Source organism: Lonchura striata, chromosome Z (assembly GCF_046129695.1).
Source record: "Lonchura striata isolate bLonStr1 chromosome Z, bLonStr1.mat, whole genome shotgun sequence".
NCBI classification, from domain to species: Eukaryota; Metazoa; Chordata; class Aves; order Passeriformes; family Estrildidae; genus Lonchura; species Lonchura striata.
The window spans coordinates 68,806,796-68,833,740 of NC_134642.1; the positions used below are offsets into that span (position 1 = coordinate 68,806,796).

Here is a 26,945-nt window from a genome sequence, read left to right on the forward strand (position 1 = left end):
CAAAACCAAAATAATTTTCATCTCTTAGATTGATTTTTAACTGTGCTATTACAATATTATCTGAGACAAGTAGTATCATGCATATTTAATTTTATTTCAGAGATAAAACATTTTTGTGGAAAGAAGAAGAGGATAAACTGACAGAAAGTGAAACAATTCTTCATGTTAAAAATATCCAGCATGAAAACATAGTTACAAGGAAGGTAGATTGTAAAGTATGCATTTATCCAATAATTTAAAATACCATAATTAGACTGACTGCTCATCAAAAGACTTTTAAGGCTCATTAAAATAATAAAAGATTTCTAATTAAATATATATTTAAATGAAGTTTCTATAACATATCAACATGGTACTTTAAATCAGACAATGAGGTTCTGGTGAAAAATCAAATTGAAGTTTAGGTAAAAATTAAAGCTTCAAAATGTGGGCACAGTGACTGCCTTTTAATTCAAATTGAATATTACTGTGTTGTATCCATCTTTAGCCCAAGCTTGTGCATAAAATAGTCAACCTTCATAAAATTTCATCTGCCAAATATTGTATTAACTTTTTAAAATGGAAATAGTAACTTTCCAATTTATAAATTGACACATGGCATTTCCTTATATCTGATTTAACTGATGCTATTAGAAAGGGAAAAGGCCTGTGTTCCTATTAGTCAAAACCAGGCTGAAGCACAAGCATCCACCCATATGTGCTGTTAGATGACTCTGTTAAATCCCTTTCAGACATGAGTGCCTCTTGGCCAGCCAAGGCACTACAATACTGGGGCTTTGTCCAGTGCACTGGGATGGTCCTTCAATATTTCTGCATTGAATATCCCACTATCCCATTAAGTGCCCTTCTTTCAGACTACACAGTTTCATGTCCTTGAGGATTTAGATCACTGTCTTCTGATATGAAATAGCTTTGGTGTTTCTCAGGTTTATCAACAGCATTGCTCTTCCTCAATCTTGTTAAGATGACTGCTCCCTTTATTCCTCCAAGGATGTCACTATGATGCAAGATAACTTGTCTGCTAAAGCTCTTTACTGTCATTTCGAGAACGGGACCAATGGACTTTCACAAGTTTTACAATTCAGACTTCAGCCAGGTTCTGTAGGTTAAAGATCAAAATGTATGCAAACATTGTACATTAGAGTCCGAACTCATTAAGTGCTATTCACCATCAAAATTGGAAGGGATGTATAGAAGTCATCTAGCCCTACAGTAAAACCAGGTGTAACTATATTGGTTTGCTCAGGTCCTTGTCCAGAGAAGTCCTGAATTATTCTATGCACAGAAACTCCACAGCATCTTTGGGCACTTGCTCCAGTGTTTGATCCTCAAATTCAGCATAAATATATGTAGTTATCCCTACCTATTTTCAACCTTTGTGAAACTGTATATAATTTGCTAACCATATTTACTAGTTTTTTTCAAATTTTAGATGTAGTTTTTTTCAAATTTTAGATAAATATGAAGCTGTGTTAGAGCTTTCTATGCGTAAAAACGGGAGACATGGCAAAATTTGGCTTTTCTCCATGTATTTTCAGTGAATATGGGCAATTCAATCTGTAGCTTCCTTTAAGGATGCAGAAATCCAGTATGGAAGCTCTCACTGGCATTTGGTGACACTCAAGAGTACAAAGGCTCCCTCCCATGGCCAGATGAAACAAAGGAAAACTCTCTGTGGGAACACCACAGGTAGGATAAGGATATCCTTTTACAAAAAGAACCAAAGAACCTATTCAAAAGAGGTCAAAACTCATAGAGCTCCAAGGGTATAGGAGTAAAGCATGTAGATATGATAGTAACAGAAGAGTGACAAGCTCACACAGAAAAGGAAGAAGGCTTGTACACAGGTAAGGGCAAAGCTACAATGATTTATGAAGAGAGGAAATACATGTCTTTCTGTCTTTGAGGAGCTCAGAAAATCGGGGTCTGGTAAAAAATAACCCAAACTGTCTCCTTATAAGAGAATTGGCAATTCAATTCTTTGGTCTTCTGTATGGAGATTTCCAGTAGCATAATAAACCCACGCACCTGATTTTTTAATTCCTTATTCTCAAAACAGCCACATAGAGAAATGTATCTCTATTTGCAGACTAAAAAAACAAGAAACAGACAGATTACAGGGACCCAATGTTAACAGTCTTCTAAACTGTATTCTGGTTTTCACTGAAGAAGCAAAGGAACAAAGTAATTCTTCAGCTCAGTTTTTCCCTTGTGTTCTATTTGTTCTCTTTGCTGCAAATGGTTTCATTAGAAAAAAAGAGGCATTATGTTCATAAAGATCACTTGGGACAATTTTACTCTGTTATTAGAGAGATCACTAAAGAGATGTTTGCTCTGGCTTCCCCATCCCTCCTGGTCACAATGTCAGGTGAGCTCCTCTGAAACTGGGCAGTATTTCGGCAGCGGGTGAAGCTGGTGAGGCAGAAATTCATTTCCAGAAGTCAATTTCAAAGGAAGAATATTTTATAAGGAATCTCAGCACATGAATATTGGGATAGGTCAGAAGTTTTGTCCATCTTTCCTGGTTCTTCAGAGCTTGTATTCCAGGAGCTTTCTGTCCAGCCTGAGCAAAAAGAGAGGTATCACCTAGCATGTCTGGGCATTGCTAGCAGATTCTGTCTTTTCAGACAAAAATAGGATAGCATACAGAGTAATTTATTTGAACTATTTTGTAGGACTTTCACTTTTCATTGTCTTCCAACTATATGATTGTTGATTTCCTATGGGATGTCTACTTTGTTATTTCCTCCTCCTCAATCCATCCATGTTTGAAATTCACAGACTCATAGAATGGTTTGGGTTAGAAGGGATCTTAAAGATCATCTCATTCTACCTCCCATTTTGGGCAGAAATACATTCCACAAAACTGGGCTGCTCAAAGCCTCAACCATCAAACTGCTACCTTGACATTCCTCTTTTTCCTTTTCCCCTCTCTTTCTCTTCAGTCTTTTCTCCAAATGCTTAAGGGGCAAAAGGCAAAAAGACCTGTCTCCCTCTATACACATATTATTTTGTGTGTGTTTACAAACAGAAGGATAAGAACGTAGCTACAGATCTCAAAAAAACAAAACTCAGCTGCAGTTTTAGCAATCAGCACTTTCACTAAGCCTACATAAATTCTAATGTTTACAGAAATACCAAGACCTCCTTGAATCCTCCCAAAGATTAATTAGAAAGTCAGTCTTACAGATTTTTCTCTCATGTATAGTCATCTTGTGGACCTTACCATTAAGAACTAATAAATAAATACTTAGTTAAGTATAAACTGGTTGATAGGTGGTGAAAAGGAGTGGGTTTTAAGCAAAAAGGCTATCCTACCATGTTACTTTGGTGGACAAAACAATACCAAATAAAAATAAGTTATTCAAGTGCCTGGTATTATTAATCATTCAGAAAAACTCACTATTATATTTTGTATATTACTGCAACATGCAAGAAGTACAGAGCTACATACAGGGTACACTGTTTTCACATTATTTTTGCATTAACAAAAAACCCAGGAAATCTACAAAAGCAATGATCTAGTATAAACAAACTACATATACTTTATGTCAAAATATATCTGTATATTGAAAGGTAATGTTATGCTTTTATCATTCAACCATTGTATTCTCATTGTCCCTCTAAGGATCATTATGTGATACAGTTACCTTGAAGGAGTACAGGGGAGCCAGATGCCCTTTTAAAGCAAGATGAACAGTATACTAATTTACTGACATCATTAATGCTTCCCACAGATTCCCTGGCACATTAAATGCTATATACTTGCCTCTGTCTTGCACAGCATGATAATAAACCATTATCAAACTTAACTTTTTTGTACACAAACTTCCCGACATAATACACAAAGAGCAAGGTCAAGGCTATCTAAAAGCCATAATAGATCCAGTTCTACCCCTGTGATTTGCATTTTCTCAAGTAAGTTTTAATTTTAAATGATTAGAAGAGAAATAAATATAATTTGTACATACATAATCAAATACGCATTTGATCATTATATTTGAGGTTACTTAAACCATATTAAAAGACATGCGAGCCTTTGACTTGTTCTGAATAAATGAAACATTATCTTAGTAGACTAAGCAGAACAATTTTTTTAAAGTGTGATATGGGAAAACCTTAATTTTGTCATTTATGTATCTTGCGATATAAAATCCTTGCTTGTTTAAGTACAATTTTTTTTGTGTGTGTTTAGGCAAAGGATGGGGCAACCATGGGAGGTTTTTTCCAGCACAAGCCAGGCAGGAGAGATGCCTACTTTACAACTTTCCTGGAGATAAAAGGAACTTTGCTTCTCTGGTTCTTTCTTCTCTTTTTGCTCTGTCCAGGGCAATGGGCAATATGAAAAGAAAGTGCAAACCCCCACAACAATGGAAGCAATGTTTAGCTTCAATTCAGAGCATTCAAGAACTTCTGTTTAAGAGAATATTTGACTTTAAATACAGACTGCAGAATTTCTTAGCAACAAAAAACACACTTAAAAAACAAGTAGATTAAACTGTACACAACATCCTTAGAGTCAGATATTAACAGTATTTCAATTTTTTTTTCTACAGAAATAAAAAAAATTATATAATTGATAAAATTAACGAGACAGGTTTGCTATATCCTTTATAATAAAATATCCACCTGTGTTCTGAAATAGCATGGGATGTCAGGCACTAAGCACATCAGTGGGTCTTGGCAAAAGTAAATTTAAATAAGATATGTAGGAAGCACATGAATTCATTATGCACTGGTAGGAAGCACATTAATTCATTTGACCTGTCAGCTGATATTTGAAGGGGGCATGCCCAAGCTTTGATAAATCCTCATGCTACTTTTATTATTTAACATCTTTAAAAATCTACCCCTACTGAAAGCATCCTTAATATTTCACTTATTTCTTCTTCTAATCTCTTTTCTGTACCTGGAGTTATGTGATGGAAATTATATTCCTGGATTTCTCACATGACTGCATTTTAATCTTTCTTTTGTTTCAATGCACATTTTGACAGCACACAAATTTTGTGAGGAAATGCCTGGGCTGATACTTTGAACCGATTCACCACCCAAGTGGCTGCATTTGGGCTAAATGAGGTGTGAAGAGCCTCATCTAGGACCATCTCTGTCTTTCTTCATGTAGCCTCCGAATGGCAGCTTCAAAAAATGATTTGCCACCACCCATCAATAGAAAATAAATTATTACAATTCTCTCTTGTCAATATGCTTGTCTTTACTTTGGCTGGCCTAATGATTGGCAGCTCAAAGGGAACATTTCCAGCCTTTCTGGAGGATGATTATGACTGAGCACACTACTCCTCTATGCATCTTGGCCAGTAAAAACATTCAGGAAAAGCAAATTATTTCAATGTTTGGCATCGATGATTAGAGCAATAGCCATAAACGCTAGAGAAGTTTATATTTGACAGTCAAGACTGTTCAGTTTGGACATTTATCTTATCATTTTATTGCCTCTAGTAAGTGCAAAGTTGCAGCATTCATGTATGTGCAAAGAATATGCCAGAACACAATAATATGAGTGAGGAGACAGACTTCAGAAAGATCACAAATCTTTGAGGCAGAGAAAAACTATATTTAAAGTGAAAATAAAATTATAATTGCTTTTACAGTTATTTTCTCAGACATATAAATATGTTTGAAAAAATATGACTGCATAGCTGTTTAAATGGCTTCTTACTTAAAATATTTATGAATTTTAAAAATAAGTTGTAGCTGACCACTTTGGATGAACCCTGTAACTGAAAACAGCTTTTAAAAATCCTTTTGTTTTCCTTAGGGCACAGAAAATAAAATTATAGGAGTATTTTCAACAATGGCCACATACACTCTAGTTTAAAAAAAAGCTGCATATTCAAAATCACCATTAAGGGATTCAAGTTTCGCTAACTGAGCACTTGGAACAGTTAAGGGGGAAATCATTTTGTAAATGATGAACTTAATTGTTACTTGGGATACTGGATTATTTTGTTTCTTTTGAAGGTAGAAATTAGGTGAATGTTATGTCTGCACAATACAATCATAAAATATTAGCATTTTTGTTAGAAGAGTGGTGCCAGCCGATAACCCATCAGACATCAAGTGCCACAGAAGCAGAGCACGGAATGGATGCTAGGCTAGCAAAAGCACTTGACCTATGATAAGGTATCTGCACCCAGCCCTTGCAACATCTAACATACTCTCAGGGTCATGACTCTCATCCAGAGTAAGCCATGTTAACTACCTGCCACGGGTTGGAAATTATATTCCCCAACATTAATAACAGAGTGTACAGGACAGGTAAACGATTAACGTGGGAGTATCCAGCACATGAAACCAACACTCGCTCCACTGTGCTACCCGACTGGCCCTCTCCTGCCAAACACCTGCACATGATGTGAGGTGGAACAGAATAATCACAGGGTCCTGGGCATGCCCCTCCCGGCCCCTCCTGGCTACTGCAAAAAGAAACTTGTTCTGGCCGAAATCCACAGAACAGTCACAGCAAAGTGTGAATTGCCAATGGAACTGTGCTCCTTGAAGGAATGAGACGCTTACACTTCGCAGGAAAAGCTGAACATGTGTAGACTAAAGACTCAACAATAAGAAGACAAAGAAAGAAACTAAAGAAAACAATTTATTTAAATCTCACTAGAATTAGCTGTGGTTGTGTTCATAAGTGAAATAAATGAAGAAATTATATATAAACCATAACACAAAAGGTAATTTTTTCTTTATCTATTAAGACTGTACAGATATGTAGTCTGTTGCATAACTGGGGATGAAAACTGAGCTAGAAATTAAATTAAAGATTAGGACAGATATTACATGGATAGGTATTTTCAAATACGTATTAACTAAACAATTTCAGTAATCTGAAGTTTGCAGTGAGAGAGAAACACCTAGACAAAAGATATATTAATGAGAAATTAAATCCTTTCTCTATTTTTAAAAACACTCTTTGAACTGCCTGTCCAGAATATTCAGTGTCCTGGTTTCTGTTCATCCTACAAAAGACTAACTTATTTACAAGAGCTTTCTCCTCTCATCTGCTATGACAATGCTACAGTGTAAACAGACATTTAAAAATTTTTGCACAGATTGAAAAAGCTTCTTAGAAGTTTTAAAGTCGGGTATGTGAAAAATGACTGCTCACTTTAACATTTTAGAAGGTTCATTAAACCTTAACAAATACAACAAAGGACTGAATAAGGAAAAAGGACAGCGCTGGCAGCATGGAACTAAACTGTCATGTGCTCACGCAAAAAATGGCAGCTCCACCTTCTATACCCCTGGGGCTGCATTAGGGAACCCTGGCCTTCCCAAGGTCTGTCAGTCAACTTTTCCTCGCAATCCATCATGGAGACTGCTTTCCTGCAGTTTGATTGGAGGCCAGGTGTTGCACGCCACAACCCCCCAGAAACAAACTTTTCCCTTCCCAGCTGCCCCCTGCAAGGGGCACATGGACATGCTTCCTCTCCACCTGTCCTGGACAACCCAGGCTGTCTGGTAGTAACAACACAGAGCAGGGGAAGGGGACTAATGGGAGAACAGAGGATGTCTAAACAACAAACCACAGAAACATAACCATACACCAATAAAACTTCTCTTAACATACACATAATATTCATCCCCTAATTGCAAGAGCCAATTGCCTATCTATAACAGGTATGTAAAAAAGTTTGAAAATATTGGTACTAATAGAAACTATTAATTTTAGTAATTAAGTTCTACTTAGTTTTGTCTTTTTGGGCACAGAACAGAGATAAATCTCTTATTTCAGCATTCAATGAATTTATATCTAACTTACCACACATTTTAAAGCTTGCATTATTATAATTATTGTGTATTTTCTCTCATGCTTTTCTCTTGCAGGCATCACTGCCCAGATGCTTCACAAACACTAAGCCAATATTTTTAAAATATTTGAAACAATGTTTACAACATTTAAAAATAACTAAAACATTTTAGAAAATATTTAGCCAATATATTTTTAGAGGAATAGACATTACCCTATTTAATGTATCACTAAACTAGAACAGGGATTAAAACCAAATTTGACTTCCTAGTTTGGGATACCTTTAACACATTATTGCAGAATATCTGGCACCACACAACAGTTTCCTTTCTGAAAGAACATCTCACAGTGGTTTAATCTACTGATGAATGCTCATGTCTGTTCCAAGTAATATATCATAATCTCTGTTTCCAGTAGCCTGATCTGCACACTGTACAAACTCTGTCCCAAGTTGGCAAGAGTGGAAGAACTCAGCATGCCATTCCGTCACCAGGATACCACCTCTTTCTGCAGCAGCCTGCCCCTTTCACACATTCCAGCCTCAGGAGCAAAGAAGCAGAGGTTATTCACACAGCAGCTTGGTTCATTGTACAATCTCAGTCCAGCAACAGCACAATCTATACTCTTCACAGAGTGAAGGTATAATTATATGAAAAGAAAGTACTGAATCCTGTAATTACAGCTCTCTCATGCTGTATGCAGAAAATGCTCATGTCAGGGTATCAGCTCTGCAGTACTCTATACAGATGTATGTATCTGAGGATAATACATTTTTTATAAGCATACAAGATTACAAATCAAATATCTAATTAAATATTTGGGTGAGCATTTAACTTTATATGGTAATCAGATATACCTGAATTGGAATTTTATAGCTTCATATAGCAGAATTTTCTAAAAATTATCCAGTACAGTAATTCTTCTGTCTCCTGACATAACAAACCAAAATGTTACATATTCTCTTCCTATTATACTTTCATAATACATGCTATTGTCATCAGAAACATAATAGAAAGACCTTACTGTGCATACATTATTTCCTTTTGATTAAACAGGTGCACTAGAATTAAAATAATTTAAAATCATAATTAAATGCCCCGTTTTTTCATTGCCTTTTCTTATAAACACATTTTGGCAATTAAATTATGAAAGGAAACTTTTTTTCCTCCTTTTTGAGAGTAAGATTTCTAAATAATGAGAATAGTCAGACTTACTCAATCTGGAAAGCTGGAAGACCTTACCCAGACTGATCTGGTTGTATTGTTCATAAAGTGAATTACTCTTGCACATTATCCGGAGTTTTACTTTACTCCTTTACAATACTTTTGACTTGCTGAAAGTTGCTTATAATTTTTAGGTTTCTAGATCAAATAAAAATGAGAGTTCTAAAACACTGAGGTGAAAGATTAATATCCACATTATAAAGAAAGTTTATTACAACAAAGGAGAGGGGAATTGGTAAAGCATGGCTAAATACTTTTGTAGTAAGAAGTTGCTACAGTAGAATCCAATATATTTTAAGTAATTTAATATGAACACAACCCAATACCCTGTATGTCCAGAAATTATTGGAGAACTTAGAAATTCTAAACTATGTTCTAGAAGGCCTACGTTTCATAGTTAAATGCTCCACATTGCTTTCTCACAGGTTCAAAGTAAAGTCTTTTAGAAACATCTGGAAGGTAACAACAAAACAATCAACAGAACGTATTATTTACTTTTAAAGGATAGGCCAACATGGCAGCAGTCCAACCACAAAAGGTGGGCGCAATCTCACAGTAAGATAACACACACTGGGTCTGCAGTGAGGTAACACAATTAATGCTCAGATATTGTGGTCATACATATGCAGGGTTTAAACACTTGAACAGCCTCTGGCTGGCTTTGTAGTGCTCTGACTTGCACTACAAAACAATAAGAAACTAAAAATGAAATAGTCACTATTGAAGATGTACACATGATAATATTTTTGCACTTACTTTAGTTAATGAAAAATACCTTACACTTTTATTAGAAAAACCATTATCCACCCCCATCAAAGAATAATTTTGGCTTTAAGGTTTAGAGAAAGGCCATCATCTCAGCTTCTTCAATGGCAAATGCTACTATTTCAGGGTGTCTGACTCTACATGCCACAAGTTTAATTCACCTATCTGCCTTTGGGTACCTGTCACAGCCACCTTTTTCTAAAGCACACTAGTTAGCAAATAAAAATGAAAAAAATTAAATTGGAAAAAACTGTTTGTTTTGACAATAAAAAGTATCAGTGGGTTTTGTAGGACTGGCATGACAATTATAAGAAGGATAAATAGCCATGAAAATGATTGTTCCCATAACTGGACTTCACTAACAGGGTAGTAGAGTGCATAAGCAATATCACGTGATGAATATATGCCAGCAAAACTCCTTGGAAAGGAAGTAACACAGGTTATATAGGCATGCAAGAATGACCTTGAGAATGGCATTTACAGAGGCACCAAAAATTCGTTGTAACATTTAAGTCTTTTGCAGAAAATTTCAAGTTATGAAAGATGCAAGCATGTGCTTATGGAAAAAAACCTCCTAAATTATAAGTAGTTAAAAGAAATAAATTACAATGATTTATTCTAGAAGTATTCAGGTGATTTTCAAATAAATAAGAGTTCTTGAAAAGCAGTACACAATCTTAGGCTATTCAGCCATCAGTATTTTCCTAAGTATGATTTTTAAAACAAACCATTAAATTACTATTTTCCATTTAATGAATTTTAATGGTGTGTGGCTATCAAATCCCTTATACCAAAAACTGAAGGCAACCATGTTGCTTATGTATACATCTCTATACATGTACTACAAACATACATTTGAAACACCACCATAAAACATTTACTTGTAAAAAATACCTTGGGTTTGAAAAAGATCAATCTTTTTTATGATTTGAAAAGGTAACTATAGTGTACTGTGCTCAGTAGTTCTGAGCAAAAGCTCAGATATTAAAACTACTTAATCACAAATCTCTTTTAAAGGATAAAGCTACCTTCTTTAATTATTACACTGAGGATTTTGTAATTCAACAATAAAGTTCTAGTAATAATTCTGTCTAGAAGAAATTTGCATGTTTGAAATTGGAGACATTTTAAAATACCACAGTTAAATCCTGACTGTAAGAGAAAGTTCTTTTTTATATTTATTTCAGCTTCTAGCAGGTGGCCTTATTTTTTCAATAGTCACTAACTCCATGTATCTCATTTGAAGCAGCTATGTCCAACCTATAATTATTTTCTTCTAAGTAGAGTAATTCATGGTTAATTATTCAAAATGATTCTTCTTCAAAATCAAAGGCACTTCTTGCCATGGCACTTTTAAAATGCATATTATAAATAAAATATTCCTCAATGCAAATTTTTGCAAGAAGAGAGTGTCTATTTTGCCTTCCTAAAATAGCATTAAAATCTTTGTATAGAAGTAAGGACTCTGAGAATACCAAAATCATACACAAAATTATTTGCTGCTGGGTAGGTACACATTTTCCATGCACATTGTCCTGCATAGGATCTGTGTCTTTAACTGGTAGTGACCAGACCAGAGTGTTTTTCTGTGCATAAGATTGCCCCAGCAGTAATAAGGAATATCCTGAGACCTTAAAAGCACTGCAAGAACTTAGGTCTTCCTCCAGTGTAATGTAAGATATGAACTACAACTTTGCTTATTCATAGTTAATGTAAACTTCATTTGATAAAATACAGCCACTTTACATGACTCAGGCTACAGACAGATGTCACTGAAGCCCTGAAATTCATAAATGGAGGTTATAATAAATATGGACAGAGTGTTTACCAAAGCCTATAGTAAAAGGACAAGGGGTAAAAGCTTCAAGAGGATAGATTTAGATTAGGTAACAGGAAGAAATTCTTTACTGGGAGGACAGTAAGACACAGGAACAGGGTGCCCAGAGAAGCTGTGTATGTTCTATCCCCAGAAAAACACAAAGATGGGGCTTTGAGCAACCTGGTCTTGAACAAAGTGTCCCTGCCTATGGCAGTGGGTTAGAACTAGACAGTCTTTAACGTTCCTTCTCACATTCCAATTCCATTCTTCTTTGCATTTTGAAGTGCTGCAGAAAAGGTTGAATAGTTACTCACTGTCTCCATAAAGATTCTCTTCTGAAGATGTTTAAGAATGAATTGGTGACTGTACTGAAATTATTCCTTCATTTGGCTGTCCCAGTTGGTGAATGCTGCTCTTCCTCTTCTCTTGTGGCATGATATGAATACTCTTATTTTTCACGGCTGAGTCCATCAGATAAATTTGATTAAAACTAGCTGAGAATTTCAGGAGCTCTGTCCTGCAGATTTCAGTAATTATATGATTGGCTGAATTTTACTGTTAGCCAGTGCACAGTTATCTCTAAATTTAGAAGGATTTCACCATTTATATCAAGAGATAAAATTAGGTCCCAATTTAATAACTTTGCTTTGAAAGCCAATAGCATGCTACATTCCTACAAAATATATTTGAACTGTGTATTGCAAAACAGTGTAATCTGCATGAGCAGAGATTTGACACCAGTGGTAATAGTGGAACATTCTTGCAGTGCCTTGATGGATGTTTCCAGGCTCTTCAGAAGGAATATGCAGGGCAGAAGGGATCACATTGTATGTAATGGAAGGAATGGAATGTATGGAGCTCACAGCTGGCAATAGCACAGTTGAGAGTTTTGGGTAAGAATCTAGGGGCAAAAAAATAATGGTGATATCATCATAGGAGTCTACTATAGACCTCCCAGGCAGGACAATAACACCGACAAACTGAGGAATTAAGGGACACCTCAAGCCATCTGCCCTTGTTCTTGCCAAAAATTAACTGGGAGCATCACACAGCTGGTAATACCCAGGCCATAAGATTCCACAGGAACCTGGATGACAGCTTTATGGAACAGGTCCTGAGAGATCTGACTCAGGAAGATGCCCTCCTTGACCTACTGCTCATCTAAAGGGCAATGTGCTCTCATGCAATGTGCTCTCATGCAATGTGCTCTCAATGTAACCTCATAAGCAATGTGGAGATTGGCAGCTGTCTTGGCCACAGTGACCACGAGGTAATTGAGTTTAGAAACTTTGTTGAGAGGAGGAAAAGTGCCAGGAAAACCTCAGTTTTGGACATGAAGTGAGCAGACATCAGGCTGCTCAGGATACAAGTGAGTAAAGTGCCTGGGAAAATTCTTTCGCAGTTGCTAGGGTCTATCACTGCATTTTTTAAACATCACCTCCAACGGGCACAGGAGCAGCAATTCACAGATGCTGGAATTCAAGCAGGCAGGGAAGAAGGCTGGATTGGCTGAACAAGAATTTTCTTGTTCAAGAAGAAAATTAAGCAAGTAGATTTTCTTGGAAAAAAGCAAGTAGAAACAAGGTCAGATGACACAGGAAGAATACAGAGATGCTGCTGCCACTGTAGGGAGAACATTTGTGTGATCAAAACTCAACCAACAGCACTGAAGCTGGCCAAAACCATGAGGGACAATAAAAGGAGTTTCTTCAAATACGTTAATGAGAATAGGTAATATAAAAACAACATTGGCCCATTACAGGATGAGGATGGTCACCTCACAAACAGGGGTATGGATAAGTCAGAGGTGTTTAATGCATTCTTTGGTCTCTGTCTTCAACATGGATGATGGACCAAGGAGACCTCAGTGCCCTGAGCTGGAGAACCACAACTGTGAGAATGACCAACTCCCAGCTGATCCTGAAATTGTGTGCTCTACCGGGATCACTACAAATCTATGGGACCTGCTAGGATTCATTCAAGAATCCTCAGAGCTAGCTGATTTCATAGGAAAACCTCTTTTGATGATTTTTAGGTGGTCTTAGGAATCCAAGGGAGATGTCCCAGCTGACTGAAAGCTGGTGAATCTTGCACAGTTAAGAAGGACCCCAGAAACTAAAGGCCTGTCAGTGCCTCACTTCAATGCTAGTTAAAGTTACAGAAAAGATTATTCAGGAAAGTATTGAAAACCACCTGAAAGACAAGTCATTGGTCAGCATGGCTTCATGAGAGGAAAGTCCTGCTTATGAAACCTGACTTCTTTTTATGACAATATAACCCACCCAGCTGACCAAGGGAAGCCAGTGGAGGTAATCCTTTCAGATTTCAGTAAAACTTTCAACGCTCTCTCTCACAGTATCCTTCTGAAGAAAATGTGCAGCACACAGCTGGATAAACACATCATGGGATGGGTGAGCAACTGGCTCACAGGAGAGGCACGAAGAATAATGGTGAATGAGGTGACATCACACTGGTGACCTCTCACCAGTGGGGTTCCACAGGACTCCATCTTTATTTACAGCTGCACAATAAACTGCAATGACAAGGCAGGTAAACACACTTTCAAGAAAAACAGATAAGCTCTTGTCCCAGAATTCAAGTAAACGTGGGCTGGTACTATTTTAGAACATGTCTGAGTTATCAAGCATCTGAAATATTACTAAGTCCTATAAGAGTCTGCTGTAGAACAGAGTTTTCTCTATATATATATATATTTTTTTTTTTAAGTAAACTGAAATCTTTTGTGGCAAAAATGCAATTAATTTCATTTGGAGACACTGAGTGAACACACTCCAGCACACACATTTTAAACTTCTTGATCCAAGAAGTTATTTCTTGGCCCACTCCAGAACCTACCCAAAAATAATAACAGCAAAGCATAAAAAAAAGCTGCCTGCAAAAATTACCATGTACAAAGTTATCAGTACAAAGTTTTCCTCACAATTATGAAGGCCAGATAAAAAACAGGGCTTGTAAGTCCAATATCCTATCTTGCAAGTATTTTTTCATAATGATGCACACACAAATGATGCACGGACCTGCCTTTGAATCTGGCCCTAAATCCACAGATTAGCACACTTTTAGCAGCTTTGTAGAATAGCTGTATGGTACCCAAATATAAGGATTTGCTACTCATCTGCCACCTCTTTCTGACAGTTGCAGACTGTCACAGTTTTCCTCCAGCCCCCCTAAATACTTATCTTAGGCTTCTTCCAGTGAAAGTTTGCCATTAACACAGATTTTCCACAAAGACGGCATCATATAAGCAGTATATTTTAAACAAATTCATTTGACTTTTTGTTACTAGAAACCAAGTACTTTGGAACAAGGAAAAATAATCACTTTGTAGAGTTTGATTGCTTTTACTCATGGCCCCTACTTATCTATGCAGATCTGAAAGCCTTCCACTGCTATGCTGTAGTGACATCACTGCAGTGACATCATTGCCTCACATTTAGCCTCTCTGAGAAACACCTTTCAGCCATCCCCAGCCGGCTGACTGGAACCCTCTAGGGGCTCTAGACTTGAACAGCCTCTAGAATTGTCTATGATACTTAATCAGAATCATGTACTTATTATGATCCATTTATTGAGAGATGCCTCTGCCCAAATTAAGATGCAAACAGGATCACATGCCACAGTCAATAAAATGGATTCTATTTAACAGTAAATATGAGGTAGAGAGATAGAAAGTAATGGGGGTGGGGGAAGGAGAGGAAGAGAGATAGAGGGAGATTAATCAGAAGACACCACTCCATGGATCCAGTAGCATCCCATTGGTCCTTCCTCATCCTGGGCTTCTAAGTGGTGGAGGTCCCTGGAATTTCTCTTCTGGGGCTACCACCTTACCAAGTTCCTGTTATCTACAGGGTGTAGATGCTCTTCTTGAAACTTGTGGTGATATGTATATAAGCAGGTGCTTCCTTTCCCATAGTTTGCCACACTAGGAATTTTTGCCAGGATGTATTAACTGGGATGCCCATACCAGATCTCACCTCTGCTAGGCCTGAAAGTAGCACCTTCCTGCTCCAAATTAATCTCTTCTGTGCTTATCACAGCTGTGGTAGCTGCTCTTATGGCAAATTCCTGCTATGGCCTTTGACAGTGTTTTAAGCAATTGTGATCTTTAAGTCTCTCACAATATTATGATAATAAAATTAAGTAAATTACCTGTTACTAATAAATTAAAATAAAAAGGCTATGCCAGACATTTCCAGGGACAGAGCACCGAGACTGCAACTCCCAGAACTTCTGCTGGATCATGGCTGTAAAGAAAGCTCTGCAACCAAACACTTGACCATGTTCAGTACTGCTGGAGACTAGCAATCATTTTGACTAGTGGTCTAACAAAACCCTGCTTTACAAGAGCTGTTTATTTTCTGGTATACCAGCCTGAAGTAGCATTTTTGTTTAAAAAGGCTTCTTTTGCATTTACTCCTACTGGTTCAACCAAAATTCTGTCCTAACCAATCTTTCTCCAGTCAAAAATCTCATCCTACTGTAGCACGTATGACCAGGGATCTTTTAATTTACACTGGCCTCCAATAAAGTTTTCTACCTTAGCAGAAGGGTTTCTCTCAAAATCATACTCAACTCCCAGTGCAGAAAGAGGAAAATCCCTTGAAAATCCCTAAGAAACATAAACCAGAAAAATAAAGATCTATGCTTTGGTTCCTTTCCACACACTGATGAAGGCTGACAGGAACTAAATAATCCCCAAACTGACATATACAATACATCTAATTTCCAGAATAAAGTAATCAAGATTCAAAGGGAGAAAAACTTATACAGGAACTTCTTCTATCTTTTATATGGAGAAACTGTCTATTTAATAGGGTATGCTGTATTATAATGTCTGTCATTGTTCAGGATATGAAGTCTATCAGTGATAAAGAAAAATCCCCTTATTTTTCTGCTTACTCAGTTTTTTGTCTTGTTTTGTATTTGTTACCTTGCCTCTTTGCTTTCTGCAAGGAGACTAACCCAGGATTGTTTTACAAGGAAGTCTGACAGTACTGACATGAATTGCACCAACACAACAGCAGAAGAAGCACAGATTTGGGAAGGAGTAGATCCTCCAGTGGTGGGATCCTTACTAAGAGAAATGTTAATAGAATCATATATTCTAGCCAGCAATGAGTCGTTTTATGTTATCAGTACTATCCACAGTAATAAGCCTCATAAGAGTGCTTTCAGTCCTGCTTTCTGCTGCTCATTGTCAAGAGCACTCATCTATAGGTTTGGTAGTCAATGGTGGTCAGGAAGGCAACACAGAGGATTTCTCAACCAGTCTTTTTTTGCTATCACATAATTATTACTTCTCACACTTTCATATGCACAGAAAAAAAATATTATTCCTTATTTTCAGCTACTTGAAAATATCTTTCCAAAGATGTTTTTTAAAGCTTAGACTAGTAATTTGAAAAAAGACAAATACATACTGATGAAATTTAATTATAGAATCAGTAAGGTTGGAAAAAAACTATCTCTAAAATCATCAAGTCCAACCATTAGTCCAGGTCCACTATGTGCACCACTAAACTATATCCCCAGGTGACAGACCCTTTTGAATACTTTCATAGATCATATTACCACCACTTCCCTGGCCAGCATGTTCCCTTGCTGCTATTCCATATTAGAGAGTTTAGTAAAGAAGTTTAGCAGTGAAATGGAAAAAACATGGCAAAAGATTTTGGTTGCAAACAAAGAAAAAACATAGGTACCTGAAAGGGAGTGGGCACAAGGCTGTCCCTTGCAGAATATAATAAACCATGCTCCATGTTTAAAGACTGTAGACTACAAGAGCAGTATTTTAGTGGGTGATGGAACTTAAAACTGGACCTAACAAGAGTTTAATTGTAAAACAGGGGTGAGATTTATGTATGAATTGACACATACAGGCAACAAGGGTGACCAGCAAACCACAGCCAAAATGCAAAGAGTAGCTTATTTCATTACCCCGCTGACAACACTGGGCAGCAGAGGCACAAGGGGACACAGGCTCTCTTAGGCTTAGTTCATCCTAGTGAGAAGCAGAGAGGCCTGCTGCCTGCCCCAATAAATCAAAAGGCTTCACGCGTGCGCAGTTATCACAAGGCTGTGCTTTAATGATCTCTGAGCTTTTGATCTCTCTCTTTCTCTCCCAGGAGGAGGCTCAAGCATGTCTGTGAGCGTGTGTTATCTCTACGCAGGAATTCTACTTCTCAAAAATAGCAGAGAATGAACACCATCAGGACTTCCCCCCCCTCCGTATTATTGGCATTCCCAGCTGCAAGGTCACTTAAGTGAAATTTAGCATCCTCCTTGTCACTGTTCTGTTTTTAACCCTTTCCCCCACCGCAATTAACATAATAGATTATGACACAGGCATATATATCACAAAACATATGTTTGGTAAGTATACTCAATATCTTCTAGGACCTCCTTTTATAATAATTTAATATTATTTTACTATATATAAAATTTCAGTCCTGCTGAAATGACCACTACTTCATATATGCTACAACAATCTGGGATGGCATGTCCAAATTTTATGAGCAACCATAACAACCATCCCTAGATTCATATTTAAATCTACCAAATCAATTAGCAATTGGCTGCTGGCAGTTGGGGTAATAAGTTACCACTAGAAAAGCTTATGAATAAGGGAATCCCACACTGACTTTGCAACACAGGATTTTTTTGAAAATTCCTTGACACACTTCAACAAAGTGGTCTTAATCTACCTCATATTCCATAGGAAAAGGTAATCCCACAAGTCCAGAATTATTGCTTGTCCTTGATTAGCTGAATGAATCCAGAGCTGTGGCTCAGCAAGTAAATTTACCCCACATTTCTTCCCCCTCTCACTTAGCCACAAAGGTGAAGAAAACAGGGAGCCAAACACATCTGCCTGTCTGCCATCTTAAGACACACTCATGACTGCTGCCTGCATTCATCAGTGGGACCACTAACAACTTGCAGAACATTTGTAGGGTTTAGTAAGTATTTTACACTGCTTCATAGGAAATAGTGCTGAGGAATGTTGCAGCACGAACTATCTGCTCACAATACTAAAAATGAAAGTGCTCACCTGATAGGTTTAATCATTAACTCATCTAATTATTAGTTTTGCTTGTACAATAAGCTGGAATGTAAACAGTTCTCTTTGAATTTCTGCATTTAAAGCAAAAAAAAAAAAAAAATCCCAATATATGAATGATAACATGACCTCAATTCCATGTGGACAGACAAATGGTGATCCCTTATCTATTTGAGACTTCATGCAGTTGTAATCCTAAGAGAAAGCTTTACTTGGTTTTGAAAGCTGATAGGAATCAAAATCTGAGTACTGCATTTTCACTGTCTATGCACCTAAATTGATGGACCATGACAATAATATTTGAAATCCCTGTACTACTGCATTGCAATTTCTACAACAGTAAGGTTAGATTGTACATAACCAGTCTGGAAGAAACACAAATCCAAGCCAAAGCCAAGATATCCTTCTGTTTTCACAGCAACTGCTAATGCTATACTGTGGTCACTGGAAGTAGAGAGGCTCTGCAGTCTTCATTCAAAAGGGTTTTCAAGAACAGACTGCATAAAGCCCTGGCCTGACCCCATGTTAACCTCCAAAGTTTTTTTTCCTTCCTGAATTATCTCACAAGTCTGTTAGCACTCCAAGTGGTTCACCTATTATTGTTAGATTATACTAAGCAAGTTTGCTTTTGCACATTACTTATTTTTGCACTTGCCAGAAATCTATATTTAACTCATTCTTGCTTTATTAAGTACTGTGCCAAACAGAAGGCACATCTTTCTATGTTAGCAACACTATTTCTCAAGTACTTACAATGCACTTTAATTTCTTCTATGCTAATTAGCTGGATTCTAGTTCCAAATGGTGGGTGTGGGACATAATGGAATCACTACTATTTATGAAAGCTTAAGACTGTTTTCTCAGATACTCTGACTTGCTCCTTTTGAAAGAAAGTTACTGCACAACTAAAAACTGTTACAGTTTTATAAAACATATAAATAGGGAATAAATCATGTACTTTCCCATCTGAATTTTAGGCAAGCAATAAATTATTGAAGAAGGTTATGTTCAGTAGAGTGTCTGTCCAAAAATTTATTGCTTTTTCCTGTCATGACCCATGTTCAACTATTGCTTACCAGAACAAATTTTTTCCAAAACAAGTAATGGTAGAGATTCTGCCTATTTTGCTGAATTTATATGCTAGGTACATTTTAAAATTCTCAAATAAAGTGGATAGCCACTTTACTTTCTCTCTTCAAAACAATGTATATCACTGAGATTGTATCTACTGCAATATTCATTTTATATTTGAACCATATTAGAGCATTAATAGTCTGTATTATGAGTGACTTTTACAACACCATGCCATTCTAGCTGTTTCACCACTATTACAATGGGGTTCCCAAGTTTGTAAAGGTATGCTATTTCAACATGCATTTTTACCATTATGACCAAAAAGACTGTTAGTGTTTCAAATACAATTCCAAATCCTGCCAAAATTTTAGAAAGCAACAGCATTTTCTGTTTCTTACTGAAAATCACTGTGTATAAATTAATTTTACAATATGTGGCATTTTTAGATTTAGAGAAAGAAAATAAAGGAGGCAGACACATCTCATCCCTTTTTACATAAGAAATGTAATAATATAGACAACTGCTACAATTTCTATGACTTTTAAATCAGTAGAATTAGTGTACCTGTTTCTTAAGACTATTTCTTAAACTATTCTTTATATTTACCACTTGTTCTTTATATTTACTTAATTACTTCCATTTGCCAAAAATAGAAGTCATAAAAACAATCTTGAATTTTTACTTAGATTACTTGACTAACCTGCAAGTTGTAAAACCTTTAACTGTGTTCTATTTAATGCATTTAATAGATGTAAAAGCTCACAAGCAATGATATGAAGGATAATTTACGCTTGCAATGCATTTTTGTCCAATTAATAGATTGCCTGTGTGTTGCACACTTTGCATGACAAAAGAGCAGAATATTAAACTGCCATTTATGAATGCATGAAATTGCACTTTGTAAATTAGAAGTGCCGAAACAGAAATTTTTCACCCTGTTTAGGAAATAAACAGTCCTTAACCAATTAAATTGCATTGTAATAATTCTATGATTTATTGCAAGTTGTTTAACTTTCAAAACTTGGCTAACCCATATTAAGGTCACAATCCATCATGTCTTGCTTGGAAAGTCAGCAAATAATGGCTGTTGTAGTAGCTGCTTTTGATGATAGTATGAAAGAAGTATTAGCACTTGTCAACAAAACTGCTTACAAGTTAACATTAGCATGCATGGGCTGCTGTACCTATTTATTATTCTGGCAGCTTCACACATATTGTTACAAGCTTATAAAACATTTTGTCGGGTGGAAACCGAATGTACACTGTTTGGTTTTCTGATAGACTGGCAGCATAAATGTCTGGGCTGACTTAGTTTAGGTTAAGTGTAAATAGAGACACAAATTCTTCAGCCTGTTCTCTTATTGATACTGAAAAGTACTGAATTATTCAGCATCCAACTCTTCTGTTTGTGTCTATCACAGTTATCAATTACCCATCAGTCTTCTTGTCAAAACAGAATGGATTAATCTGGCTGAAAACAAGACAAAGAAGTGGATACAATAACAGAGGTGCAGGGTTGCCAAACTGTCAACGGGAAATCCAGGCAGTGACAATTACCGTCAAAAGTCAGATATCTGGCTTAAGTGAGCAAGTGATTTCCATTTACAAGCAAAGAATGCACTTAGCTTACTCTAAGTAAATTAATCTACCTACTTTGCCTACTAATGCATTATCAGCAGTGATAGTCACAGTGATTTTGTCAGTCACGCTGCTCAGATGCCTTTATAGCTCAGTGCTTTTTATGCAAGTTGATACTTAAATATAAATATACACAAAATGGTATTTTATACATTAAAAGAGAATTACTTGAATACATGAACTTCTGAGTGTGACTACTTGTGTTAGTTTGATCCATTGTACATATAAGATGGTAAGACAAATCAACTAAATCTTTGAATCAGGCCTGTGGAATGCACTCAACTTCTGTTAGATCTAGACTTCCATTTTCCTCCCAAGCTCTAAACTTTGAAATCTTGCTTGGCAAACTCTTTAGGTCCACCTAGTACTCTTGAAAAAGCAAGCAGATGTATGTGATTTCATTTGTATCTTTAAGTAAAATGTCAGTAACACAGCCCCCAGTCTGGAGCAAAGGTTTGGCACCCACTGAGTCATGTTTGGGATTCTATCAGAGGTTTCTGGTTTGTTTACCTTCTCCACCTCCTCCTCCCCCCAGAGTAATATCATCAGAAAAGACTCTTCTAAACTATTTTAGTTAATCATTATTCATGCCTGAATCCTTGCAATTATGGCAGAAGATTTCAAGACCTTGATATAAGCCAAATTTTCTAATGTATACTGCAATAAAAGTTTTTGTATTTACCATATTTTACACTTATTTTAGAAACTTATCTGCCACCTGATTTTAATTCTTACACAGACATGGAGTACTACATTCTGGACTTTTACATGCTTGTAAAAAATTACCAGTATTTCCCATTATGTATAAAATGGCATTAATAAAGCAGATAATTCACAAAATCTTGGGACACAACTTGCACTTGAACATTAAACAGTTTGACAGACCAAAAAACTGGTATCTACATATTTCTACATAAATTATTGTAATTCTTTAAAAGTCAAAATATGGTCAAGAGTATCACCAGAGTAATAAATTTGCAAAAACAAGAACAAAACCCCCCAAACTAACAACATAAAATCCAAACAATAACACACACACAGAATACAAACAAAGAAGCAAAAAACAAACCAACTCACTCCCTGAAATTAGCAGATATTTTGCAATAATTTCCCCTACATGCTTGACTCACCGCTGATCTCTCTAAATATTCACTAAAAATACAGTGAAAGCCATTATGTCACATTATTTCAATAAAGTAGTGACATTTACCTGTTATATGTTAATCTTCCATTTTTTTTTTCCATTTCTATTAAGCACGAACAGTACATGGCTGGCTCTGTTTAGCACTTGATGTCAAGCATCAGGATTTACTGGCAGACATTTAAAAGTCAAGAAAAAAATCACACTTTTATAAAAGTTATTCAGATTCTATAAAAGAAATCAGCAATGCTAAAAATTTGCTCAGTTCTTTTACTAACTTTAAGACTATAATGTTAACAGTGATAAACAAGATACATATTCTAATATTCCTTGTTCTTCTATTGGAGATATGTTCATTTGGATCTCTGTAAATTTGTGTGGAATTAGTGTCAGGTCCAGGTCTCATTAACTCTCTTGATCACTTTTAAGTGAAACAGTGTAAAGAGATCTCATGGTATCTTTTATGAAGACCTTTCCAGTTCCAACAAGGAAACAATATAATCTTAACTGTTACTTAATTCTTGACAAAACTGCTTTGTTGTCTCAAAAATTAAGAAATCATTTTTTCCCTTGTAACTGGTGAGAGCAGCTATTATTATTATAAAAGACATAAAATAATTGGAACAGAAGAAATTTTTGCTTCATGTCAAAGGTTTTAAAAACTAGTTACAGAAATCAAACACTGCAATGAAAAGAAAATTGCAGCAGAAGCACTTATTCACTTCAAATGTCAGAGAATAATTTTCAATTTAATATAAGGTTTTTTGTCTTTATTTTAAGATCCAGCTTACTCATTTGTTTACTCAAAAAGTTATTAATTATGGCCACTAGATCTATCTGCATACTTGAAAATTGTCTAACTTTTTCATATAATGTCCACTTGATTTCAGAAAAATCAACACATAAGCTTCAATAACATCTGTTATATGAGACAATAAGGAGAATAATGTTGACATTACCAATCTGCTGAAACATCAGTCAGTCCAAATTTAACATTAAGGCAAAAATTGTACCAGTTGACATAGCTCGTACAACTTCTAAAGATTGTTTCTTATGGTAAACATATTTTAATTCTAATCTTACTATGCTTTTCCCCAAAGAGAGAAACATATCTGAGGACTAAAAGGATCAATTTTTATTTCTAATACCTAATTATATGAAGACTGCTGCTCATGAGGCATTACCTAGGTGTGAGTATAAGCAGCAAAATGGCTGCACCTTTTTAACTTTAAGTCGGCAATTCAGAAAAAATAGTTTACCCAAAACCAAGGACCGAATGTAGGTCTGTCACTATTGTGCTTCTGATATAAAAGCAGAAAATGCAGAACAGAGAGACCCCTCCAATTGCAGGGACTTCAGGCTGTCAAGGCTGCTGGAGTTTCCTTTGAGGCAGTCAGCAAACAGCCTCCAACCTGCAGATGGAGAGCCCCGACCAAATCTCAATATCATAATGAAAACTGAAAATATGCAGGAGGTAAATAAGTATCAGAGCAGTTGGTGGTAGATTAACATTTTATAAAGCAGATCTCACTTGATGGTTTATTGCACTGATTGTCAAATGTTAGGTACACTAAAGCACATTCATACGAGGCACAAAATTAAAATCTAATATGGATATTATCAAACAGCATTTGAGGTAGTCAAGCCTTTTACATAAAACTGCAAAATCGTATTTTGACAGTTTAAGTAAGATTATGCAACAATAAAGAAGAGCATTTGTGCAGAATATCATGAGGTTTCAGAGGAATTTTCCAAGCCTAAAAGACAAAATAACACAGGAAACTGAGGTAATCCCAAACCTATCCACAGAACTATAAAGGTTAGGATGCTGCTAAAGAATGTTTTCAGAATTCTTAGTAACTTTCATTATTCCACTTTCAGAAACTAAGCAAAATGCAATAGTGGCAAATTATATTATCTTTCCTTGGTTTGAAAGTTTAGTTCAGAGGTAGCATCTCCAAACAATTAAATTAATTATGTATAAAGTAATGGTGCTAATGTTAAAAGATTTTCTAAAATGCTGACAGCTCCCAAATGGAAATATTTTGAGTGTAGAGACTTCATATCTTCATATTATTGCTTGATATTATTATTATTAAATTACAAACATAGCAGGTTAAGAAAACATTGGATTTATTAAGCTGTCCACCATACCTGCTTCTGTTACTCACCTGCTTGTTTGAAAATGGTAGAATCTGTCTCGTTTAAAGCATCATGCCAAGCAGAGTTATTATCAACTACTTGGCATTGGCATTTTTTGGACACAACACAATAATTTTCTAATTTCTTTTGAGTATTTCGCAGTGTTTGATGTGTTACTTCAAGCTAATTCTACACATTTTCTGAGGGAAAACCCCCAGCAAGTTAAAGAAACTAGAAAATAAATTATTATGAACTGGTGCATTTGAACGGTGCTTCATCTAATGCAGTCTGTGCGATTCTGCCCCATCTTCAGATAGGCGATTATCATTCTGAATCATCCATAAAAAGAGGACAAGGATCAGAACTCCCTCTGTGATCACAGCTTACTCCAATTACCATCCTAAAAATACTCGTCTTTCACTCTTCAAAGCTTGTATGGAAAGAGAATCCCAAGGGTGGTCTAAAGAACCCCTTCCCAACCTACAGCCTGTTATAAATGATAAAAACAAGACCCTGGCTAAGAAACTGACATTCTTAACTGCAGTAATAATGAGATACATGAACTGAAAATTGCTTTTGAAAAATCAAACTGATCAACTGATCATGGCACTTCAATTGCAAGTCAAAGTATCAGGGTAAGCAAAATTTCTCTTTCAACCCATAACAATACTTAAAGAAAGAAGAAAAAAATTCTGCTGGGTATTGGAACTTTCGGGTTCTTTTCATCAGGAGCCCACATTGGTATTAATAGTGTGGGTTGCATTGAGTCAGAGTTACAAGTCTCAGGAACCACATCTTTGTCAAACTCCATAGGAAGCCCTGCTTCCACCTATTAATGCTTTCACCTAATGTTTTATTTTGAGACATTTTATTTGCCTACAGGGGAAACAAATACCAGTCTTCCTACAGAGCACTAGTTTTTTGAGAATGAAGTGTCTGACAAAACATCATCATTATGACTAACTTTCTTTCAGAACATAACTATGGGCATTCAGGAGTACAAGGTCTATTTTTGCTAACATAGTTTACACTTACAGTCACAAATTTTTCTCAGAATGTCATATAAAACTTATGAAAACATAATGAACAGCAGTTTAAAAATTAAAATAATTGATCAAAATGAAAAACACTGTTAATTTTAACCATAATTAATGAATAGACCTGACACACAACTACATAGTTTCTAGTGAAAAAATACATTGGTAGAAAGTGTTGTTTAAGCAAAAGTTAAATCTTACGCAGGAATTTTTTTTTCCACTGGAATTCCATATTTTAAAGCAGAGAACAGAACTAATAACACCCCATCCTATTTTTGTCCATTATTTTGAGTAAATTGAACTGTTTCATTTTCTCTCAGTTCAACAATGATGTAAGTTTATTGAGCTGCTCATAGACCTTAGATAGATTGCGTATTTATTGAATGTCCCATATCTCTCATTATTTTTTATGGGGAAGATTTTTATGTGGCATCTTTGGGTTACTGTACAGGACATTGAAACACAACATTGCAAACATGAACCAAATGGAACTTTTCCATTTAGCTCAAAATGTTCCATACTGAATTGTGCTTGAAAATGCTTCAAAATCTTCTGGTTTGGAAAAATAACAGTTTTATTTTTCAGTATTCATAAAAATTGTCTAGATAAAGAGTATTGATATCAGAAAGACTAAGCAGGCATTTAATATATAGAAACTCAAAATTTTTGCCCTGTGTGAACTTAATTTTTTCTCAGTAGTTTATAGACTGATAAAAACACTCACATTGAATTTAGTAATACATCTATGACTGTTTCTATATTCAGATTTTAAATTATAATAGAGATGGCTGATTATTTTCTTTATTAACTTAGCATTGGTCAACTTTTTTCTTATCTTGTTCTTATCAAGGTGAAGCTAGCACACAACAGCTAAAACCTATTTATCAATAAACTACGGTAGGATTATTCTGAATTCAAGAGGCATAATAATAGTTTACACACTCATAGATGAACTAGATTTAAAATAGATACCCTAAGAATAAACAGAAAGCCCAGTTATATAATTCTGGGCCCTAGCAAGAAATAAAAACACAATTGGAGAACCTCAACAAGGACAACAAGTCTGCTTCTATGGTTATAATGTTATCAGTGACTATTTAAAGTAGCTTAAAATGGTTTAGAATATTGATGGTATGCAAAAATATTCTTATTTTGGGAGTACAAAGACAAATTAACAAAATTACATTTACTAATATATGCAATAATTTGCATAAACAGAAAATACTTTGCAGTTTTGGGAAGGAGAAG

The 26,945-nt window shown here is 35.8% G+C and overlaps 1 protein-coding gene across 4 annotated transcripts in view; it reads right to left on the reverse strand.

Moving 5' to 3' along the window:
- KIAA0825 (KIAA0825 ortholog) overlaps positions 1-26,945 on the reverse strand; it is a 236,234-nt gene that overhangs the window by 18,410 nt on the left and 190,879 nt on the right. The window lies entirely within an intron of this gene.